Raw genomic sequence first — 9641 nt, forward strand, 5'->3', positions numbered from 1 at the left:
TTTGCATGTTCTCCCCGTGTTTGTGTGGGTTTCCACCGGGTGCTCCGGTTTCCTCCCACCATCAAAGACATGTATGTTAGGGTTAATACTCCTGTCAGTGCCCCTGACCAAGGCACTGGCAATAGAACTGGAGTTGGTCCCTGGGCGCTGTACTGCCCACTGCTCCTAGTGTGTGTATAGGATGGGTCAAATGCAGAGGACAAATTTCCCCACGGGGATAATAAAGTATACAAATACAAATACAAAGTTACTTTGTGGGCATAAGTTGGTGGGGGAAATAATTTCCTCTTGCTTACAAGAAAACATGATAAATTATTATATTATCATAAGGTGGGATGTACATTCATTTTGTTGTAAATAATGTAAAAAAAAAATTGGTCAAGATCAATGCAATTGTAAGTATAGATTCTGAAAATTGAAGATGAAACTAATGACAGTTGGGCATTTACGTCAACAAAACTAAACTAGCGAGCAATTCATCAAACATATCAAAATACTTGTGACATCCACTCAAGATGAAAAAGTCCTAAAATGAATTTGATAATGATTAAAGTTAGACCCATTGCAAACACCAGGTATATCCAAGGTAAACAAATTATTAAAAAGTTGCCTTTTTAGGCCTATGTAAATACTCCCCAAAACAATCCCCTAAACTTTTACATTTACATTTTGCTTTTTCAATACCGTTATTTTTTGCTGCCATTGATCTAAGGTCGTGATGAGGAATACATTTACTTCATCAGAGACCTATTTTTGTCTGCTGTGTAATTTGCTGCTCCCAGTGACTTGCTCACAATTGCCTTGACCCCATTAAATATCCAGAGAAGGTTTTCTGAGCCCTGGCACCATAACCTGCCTCATGTTGATGTAGTTATATTCACACTTGAAAGCTTGTCAGTACAACTACAGACTTCTACTGTTGGCCACTGATTATTTCTGCTGGAGCATTTGTGGTTTTCAGTGTCTTGCTAAAGGGCACCTCAACAGGAGTTGTTGAGGGAGGGAAAGGCGTTATTCTTTGGAGCCAGTCAAACATGCACCTGCATGTCTTTCCCACTCAATAACTTGATCCATATAAACCAGTTCTTGCTTGACAAGCTGCTGGGAGGGGAAAGATGCAGCTTCTCTGGACTCCCACCAGGATGCCTGCCTCTGGTCTCCAGGACGACCTGCTTTCTCAACAGGATGTACGCATTAACACACGGCGGGTGTCTCTTCTGCATGATCTCCCCTCCCTGCTCCTCCACAGCTCTGACCAACAAGGGGTCCGCTCAATACCTGAACCCCCAGAGTCAGCCAGGATGGAGCATGAGCCAGGCTGGAGAAAAAAAATAATCTCTTGCAGTTCCATGAAATGTTTTTAGGTCACTTTGATTAAGTTAAATGAAAATTTGATGAGTTTGTAATTGCAGTGTATGGTTTGATTTGACACATTGTGTGCTGCTGAGCTAACTGTTTATACACACAAGAAACCAGTTAGACTGAGGAGCTGTACTGCAATTAAAATTAATTGTTAAGTGTTTGGGATAATGTGCATTAAATAAAAACAATGGTGGGCTGGATGCAATATATCTTTGTGATTTTCAAGTTGAATTCAAGTGCTCAAATTGTTTTCAAAGAGAAGACCCAGTGTCAATAGGTACCACTACACAACTAATACATTATGATTTGCCCATGTGTGTTTGTGTGAGTGAATGTTTTCAGCAGTATATTTGAGTGGAGTGTAGTAGTGGATGTATTTCTGAGAATCACGCCTGATAAACCTAACAATATATCCAAATCACTTACATCTGGAGTATCACCCCTCGTCCGTCTTGTGTTGTCACGGTAGTCATCATTGGCCCCAAGAGACCTGTTCTTTTTTCTGTGTCCATGACAACCTCACACTGAATCTACAGCAACTAAACAAGGAGCAACAGAAATATACAACAGCTGTGGTGCACAACACAAACAAAGGACACCATTCCTCCACGCCTTTCATGCCATTGCCATGAACAAGGAAGATGAGGCTTGATCTTCTTCTGTTGTTGTTTTAATCAAATGCTTGCTGGGTGGAAGTGTCCCCTCTGTGTCATGGAGGCAGAGTGATGGTGATTGCAAACTGCTACATGCCAGCTTTGCTCCCTAGTAGGCCCTCTGCATTTACGAGCATGAGATGGAACAGCTATTCTTGTCGGGTGTGTTTTTTTGTGTGTGTGGTATTAATAAGGAAAAAGAAAGAAAAAGGTAGCACTTTGTACTCGTGTTGCTGATTCATTGTTATTTCACATCCTAGGTACAGTGCACTTACATTTTACATTTACATTTTAGGCATTTTGCTGATGTTCTTAGCCAGTGTGATGTAAAGTACAATGAGTGCAACAATAGAATAAGGGTAAATTGCACTTTACCAAAGCAAAGGAGTCTTTGTGAAAAGTGAGTTTTCCACTCAGACTTGGGTGTCTCTCTCACTCCCTTTCCAGGAAAGAAGCTGAGGTCTTCGTAGTTGAAACACTAGAGCAGGAAAACATTATTGTTAAGGAATCGTGTGGGATGGGACGCTGGAATGGGAGCCTCCCAAAATGGAGTGGGAATATTTTCACTCCAATAATGGCAATGTGATACTGCAAGAATGTTTCCAGCTGGGCCAAGGCTATTGAATCCACCACCCTCTGCAATAACACATCTTTAGGTTATACAGTAACCTTCTGCGCTCCGAAGCTCTGGGCTTTCTTCACTGGGTGTCACTCTTTCAAAGATCCATTTTTGTTTCTGAAAAAAAAAAAAAAAAAAGGTAGGAGCACTGCACAATATAAATAGCACCACAAATGAGCATCCTTTTGGGCCTTTTGAGCATCCATTTTTAACAGTTGTATAAAAATCAATTTAAGAGTCAATTCTGTGAATCTAGACATAAACAAATCCAGTCGTTGGGTGACAGTATTTCAGCAAAAATGAGGGTGCAACAAAAAGTGGGAAATTGTTAATTCCAGTAGTCAAAAACATAACATCTGTTAAGAATTAGACTAATAAATGATCGTGGAGTGTTGTTGTGTCTGTTCCCCATGGCAACCTTAGATGTTGAAATCCAGGTTGGTTAACATGCTGCTGTGTGTTACTTTTATGAGGCTAATTAGTGAAGCACATGCTCGCTCTCTCTCTCTCTCTCTCTCTCTCTCTCTCTCTCTCTCTCTCTCTCTCTGTTGTACCGACTTTTAGCTGAGGGAGGCTTATAAGACCATATCTAAAAATTCAATGTGCAAAAGTCATGTATTTCATTGCACTTGGCAAATTCAAAACAAAGACTTTGAAATTGAGTCGTTGCACCTCTGACTGCCTTGGAGATTTGTCTTATACTTTATTACTGCAACATTTTGAACTTAAGATCCTTGAAAGTGTTCAGCATTCATCAACTGAGGGTTAGGGTTAGGGTTAGGTGAGTATGGATACAATTCAGGAGATACACAGTATACATATAGACTTCCATTGGCGTAAGATGTCAAGACAATCAGATTTGCCACCCAGACCCATGGCTTAAACAGTATTTGGAAATAATTACAGTTTAAAGATCCTTTGTTTAACCTACAAGGAGTAGCAAATGGGTTTACTGCATCAGGAAAATTCTGTGTCCCTCACAGATACATACTAATTTGAATTTTTAAAAATTGTCTTGTGACTGTTTAAACTTTCTACTACTTTTCTACTACTGTAAGAAGGCTAAATCAAGCTGTGAACGGTTATTGTCAATACTGTTTAACCCAGGACTGCAACTACCCTTCTATAATAAGCGGATAAGAATATGAAATACGCTTCAGGTAACAGACCAGTAGTAAGCCTGAAATGTACAGCACTCCCTTTAATGCCGGTGTGAGACCACTGCTGTGTTAAGAATCAGCTCTACTGAGGGAATCCTGCTAACTCCGTTTGAAATCACCCTATGTTTTTATTGAGATCATTATCACAAATATTGCCTTTGACAGAATCAATTTCCTTGTTTTGCGCTCTGTGGTACCATATCGGCTAAATGCTGCATTCTTCCTTTGTGATTCCCACTTTACAGGTCCCTGCACGAAATAAAGCAGGAGTGGAAACTGGAGCAGGAAATTGAAAAGAGGGGTCCTGTTGTGTTGTGGAGACCGCTGTGCCTACCGCTATTTCCTCTGAACATGCCAGTCTCATCCACTCACCAGATGTATGCCCTGTCTAATAACCCTCTTAGACCTTGAGGAAAAATTCTGTTCAGACATGTTATGCAATGTTACCCATAACACTGTTGCTGTTTCAAAGATTGTGGTTATGTTTTATTGTCGGGGCACTGACATGGAAGTACTACGCCATTTGGCACGTCCAATCCGTCTTGGCTCATTCCTCATGCAGCTTGGTTGGCGGTGCACAGTGGCTGTAGCACTACAAAGGACATGCAGCATGGCACACAACAGCTGGCATACAGCTTGGTGGTTCTTTGTGGCTTACTGCTCACTACTGTTTGCTGAGGGTCAAAGCCAACTTGGAGTATCTGCAGATTATGGTACTTTTAAATTTAAGAATTTTGTTAAAAGTAAGAAAAAGTCAAAGATGTTCTGCACTCTGCCAAAAATTAGCTGGACAAAAATTTACTTGTGGACTCAGAATGCTTTGGGGTATTCATTGTCAGAATTTTGCTGTTACTACTTTTTTGTTGTTGGTATTTCTGCTTTATTAGATAGTATACAGTGAAGATAGACATTACAGATGGGAGAGAGAGGGGACGACATAAGACAGTTGGTGAGTTAGACTCAAATCCATGACATAGTGAGCACATGGTTTATGCTTGAGTCTACTGGGGCATCAGTGCAACCTGTTGTTACCAAGTTTTGAGGTAGCCACTTTCAACAGAAAACAACAAAAATGTGAAGGTTTCATTTTCATGCAACTTAATCAATCAACTGCATGTTTATCTGTCTTCTTTACTAGTTGGTCTAACAGAATGTTATGCTGGTGCTTTAAAAAATACTTTTGTGTCTCATCCAAAAAGAGAAAATCTTCTCATTAAAAATCCCACGTGTCTGATAACAGCAACTCGACTTCGACTCTATGTCTTTTTAACGAACAGTGCTCATTTATTACAAAAAATGGAAAACGGTCAGGGCTTTTTTTGTACAGTGTGTGACATTTGTATAAAGGTATAACAATACATTTCTGACAAGATCATTGCAAAGTCATTCTCCTCCACAGCTCCAAAGTGCCTCCGCTCAGAGTGGGTTTGAACAACCTTGTCTGGCAGGTTGGATTGTTTCAGAATCCTAATTAGCTCTGGCTGTCTGGTGTGCCACTGGTCTCCGGGAAACAATTAGCAACAGCCCCACCATGACAGGATGTAGCCCGCCATTCCCCTGCCAGGCTCCCTCACCCCGCTGAGCAGAGCCTGTGGTACTGTCTCCTCACTCAAAAAAAAAGCCAGTTGGTGACTCATGCAGGTGCCACAATGCCATCCATGCAAAGAGAAGCTTTAGAACTTTAGCGGTATCAGGGAGCAGAGCGACTGAATTAGTTTTATGTGAGCCATGTTGCATGTTACATGAAATAAATCAATATACCGTTTCCACTTTATTTTTTTCCTTTCAGTATTGCATTTGTTGTGATTTTGCACTGTATAGCACATTGTAAATTTTATTATGAAAATTTTTCTTTGAATAAAGTTACTATTATCAAATCTAAGCATATGTGTTATTTCAAGCTGCTACTTTGCATCTCCAAATGCCAGCATGAGGTAACTGAACTTACCCAGAAATCAGGTAGTGTGATGACAGTAAACTGCACACAGCATGCTCATGTTTACCAGCCCGGCTGGTCTGAGATGCTTTATACCAAAGGAAACCAAAGGGATGAGAGAGAAAAAGATCTGGTGAGTCCAGCTTTCTCTGGACAGAGAGCTTGCTCGCTGCTGTTTAGGAGACAGTTTGGATTTCACTGTTAAGTTTCGATTCATCACTTTCTGTGGTGCAGAAAAGTTTACATACCTGACACCAACATTTCAATTGCGTAAATAGGGTGAATCTATGGGGTCTCACTTAGGGGGGTTGAGATCCTCTTCTCTGTTGCAGTCCCATTTTGTGATTGAAGCTGAGAAGATGGGTGTATTTTTACATAACAATCTTTCCTAATCTTGCTTTAATCTAATAATTTTTGCTGTGATTTGAAAATTGCTGTTAACTCATGATCCCCATCCAAGCGGATGGAGCTTGAGTAACTTTGCTGAGGACTATCCACATACAGTACAAACTCAATAAAGTGTTATCCAAATAGTGTCAAGGTTGTAATTGCTGCTAAAGGTTCTTCTGGTAAATATTGAGTCAAGGATAATCCATTATTTTCTGTAGCATATTTCTGTAGCAACGGGATGATCTTAACAAAGTTGGAGGATATTTTTTTCATTTCATTTTTTTTCATTTCATCAATATAGATAGAGGATTTTTATTTTGGAGATCCTCTTGATAAAACAAATCCTCTGAATTAATTTCGTACAGGCCCTGTATTATAACTTTCTAATAGTAACTGTTCAGCCTAATATAGTGCAGACATGTTATTTTGTGCACTGTGACTACATTCAGTTGGTGTCTCTAGGAAAGAGTGAAACTGATTATCGAAGTGGATTCTTATTTTGGAGACGCCTCTAGAGTCCAAATGAGTCGACGGCTGACTCATATGCCATTCACCGCCTACACCGCCTTGCACAAGTGAGACAAAGTCAAATGCAGATTGACTGGGTTGTGACAGCGTTTTTGTTAATGGGATTCAATCAGTTCAATCAGTTCATGTGCCAATCCACATTGTGGTTCTACATTGGTATCTCAATAAGCCAGTAAAACGTCACATGTGCTTTTTGGACATATAATGGTTTTCATATGAGAATATGTGAAATTTCACATTTCCCATGTGAAAATGACATTTTCACCTGTGAATTGTCTCTTTGACATTAAGTTTCACATGTGAAACAAACGTTGTCATATGAAATTACAGGTGAAAAAAAAACACTTTCCCTCTATGAATTGAAATTTTCACATCTGAAGTAAAATCTGTCACGTGATGTCAGAATACAACGCAAAAAAAAAATGTTCACATATGAAAACCAACATGTGTCCAAATAGCAAATGTACTTTGAATTCACATTTTCTTTTCACGTGACTTACCCTGGAATTGGTATGATGACTTCAATGCATACAGCACCGTTTTGTTTCTATTTTTGCCAAAAGCATATTGACAAATCCAACTTGTTTTCAATTAGAAAAGTAAGAAACCTGATTGTGGCAAGTCAGAGATTTAGTCGTGTATCAAAGCAAACGGATTACTGTAGCTGAGCAGCCACTTCTCAATTTTGTGCTTAGTTCAAGTACCCACGGAAGCAGGAACGTGATAAAGGGCTATGTATATTCCATCTATTTAAGGTTACAGACTGAATATGCCTGATACTTTTATACTCATAATTGGCTCAATCAGAAGGAAGGCGCCACCGGAAGGAAAATTAAGGTCCTACACATAGTTGCCCAGAGAAGAACACAGCCTCAAGCCTCTTCAGTTTCTCTTCTCTGTTTCTCAATGCCAGAGCTGAGTGTAAGAATCTGAGCTAATCTGCTAGCATTAACAGGAAAATCTGGATCCAGCTGCGTGAATTTCTCATTTTCATACTTGTTATTGCTTATCGAATACATGGCCATTTGGGGCTGCTTTCCTGAAGTCATCTTCGCCCACCCTCCTTTCCTCTGACATACAAGCTAGGTTTCTACATAAGCCCTTGCTCTAACAGCACACAGGATAGTTACATCAGACTCGGTGTATGTTCATCTATCTCATTTCAGTCCTTAGCCTCAATAATTTCTGAGCAGTCACAGGAGGAGGTGCTTTACTCACATGGTTACATGTAAAAACAGGCTAAAGATCTCCAGCCCACAAATTGCCTCCGCAGAGGGAACCTGTACCAGTATGCTGTTCCGCTGATCTTAGCCCTTTCTAGATTTGTAAATATGAGAAAGTCTCTCCGAAGGGCAAGGGAGCAATCAATGTCTCTGCTTTGTGATGCTACCAAGAAATACAGCCTAAATATCATCACACTGGTAATACAGCAATAATACCCAAGAGGGTGTTCTTTACTGTGATTATGGAAATAATGGTGATGCAACTGAGTACTGTCAGCAGCACCGAAGTACCACCATCACACATGCATGAAAGTATTCTTCAAAGTAGTATGCAGTATATAAGAATGAAAAAAGCGTGGGTAAAGCAAGAAAGATAGATAACTAGCTCCCTGGTTACTGCAGGAGTTGGCATTGCAACTAATAAAGCGCGGCTAGCTGTGCTTTATGGGAATTATCAGCACAGCTGGAAAGCATCTTTGACCAATCAGATTGCTTAGCTGAAACTACCAGTTGTGGGGATTGCCATCAACCCCCCCTGTATATATCAGTTCTCTGCTTAATTGCACCGCTTTTCTTGGTTCGAAAACACAATCGTAATGTTTCAAGACGCCCTCCTTTAACAGTGCATTCAGGGAACAAAAGGAACAAATGAGTTGAAATGTCACCGGGGAACACAGTAATTAGGAGTGAAAGGTACACTTGGCCTGGTGAATTTCACTATTGGCTGGAGTGCACACAGTGAAATTCCCTGTTGTGCCTCGCTGCTTGGCTCCCTGTGTACTGATGTGTACACAACATGGGTTACAGTAAAGGCCCCCTTCAGTGGATTTATCAGCCCCTTCAAATGATTTCTGTCAAAACAGCCCTTCTCAAATAGTGATGTATGAATATTTCCACCCATTAGAATCCCAGTCTAAATGAGGTTCAGATGTGCAACAGATAAATCAGGGCAAGGATGTACCTTTTAACTTTGATCTCTCTTTTCCCATCTAATCTATTCTACTTTTCCAACACACCTGCACCTAACACACCAATTTCTTCCCTTAAACCCTTCTTTACCTCTAAAATTACTACCCTGTCTATCACTTCCATCCGATGTACAGTTCTTGGTGTCAGTGTTTTTTGTTCTGATTAGACTCCATGTCTGGTTAGACTGTGATCTCCTTTCCCCCACATGCATCTGTGCTTTGTCAATTTCTCAGCTCATGCTCCTCAGACCGACACTTGGTAATGAGCCAGTGTTAATGTTATTTCAGCGTTATTTTGGGACGGGGATGTTGGAGGAAGAGGGGGAGAGATGGGGGAGGGATTTTGTGTGTGTGTGTGTGTGTGTGTGTGTGTGTACAACCTTTGCAGTTGTATACTGTATTAATTTTGTACGTACAGTATGTGTGCCCATGTCTTGTGTGCTTAGATTTGTGTATGCCACTTGTGTTCATTATTGTAGCTGTGCAGATGAACCATGCAGGCCATGTGTTTAAATCAGTTGTCTGGGGCTTGTTTTAAAAGCCCCCCCCCCAAGACAAGCAGGCACTGATGTATAGTCAGAGCGCCAGCTCCAAGTGAAGCAACGCTGCAGGGCGGTGTGTGTAGGAGTTTGTCTGTACTTCACATTTAGGAACAGTTTTAGCTCTGCTCAGAGTGACAGAACTTCAACACCATGTCACACGCCCACTTCTAAGTTGGAATCGGTACTTTCTTGACACTGACGTGATAGTTGGCTGGCAGAAAACATTTTAATAAATTTTCAAATACAGTAGAGGCACATAT

This window comes from Centroberyx affinis, unplaced genomic scaffold, assembly GCF_046629955.1.
Source record: "Centroberyx affinis isolate AG114_WGS23_722 - 3 ecotype Tasmania unplaced genomic scaffold, CSIRO-AGI_Caff_v1 ptg004576l_1, whole genome shotgun sequence".
Lineage (NCBI taxonomy): Eukaryota > Metazoa > Chordata > Actinopteri > Beryciformes > Berycidae > Centroberyx > Centroberyx affinis.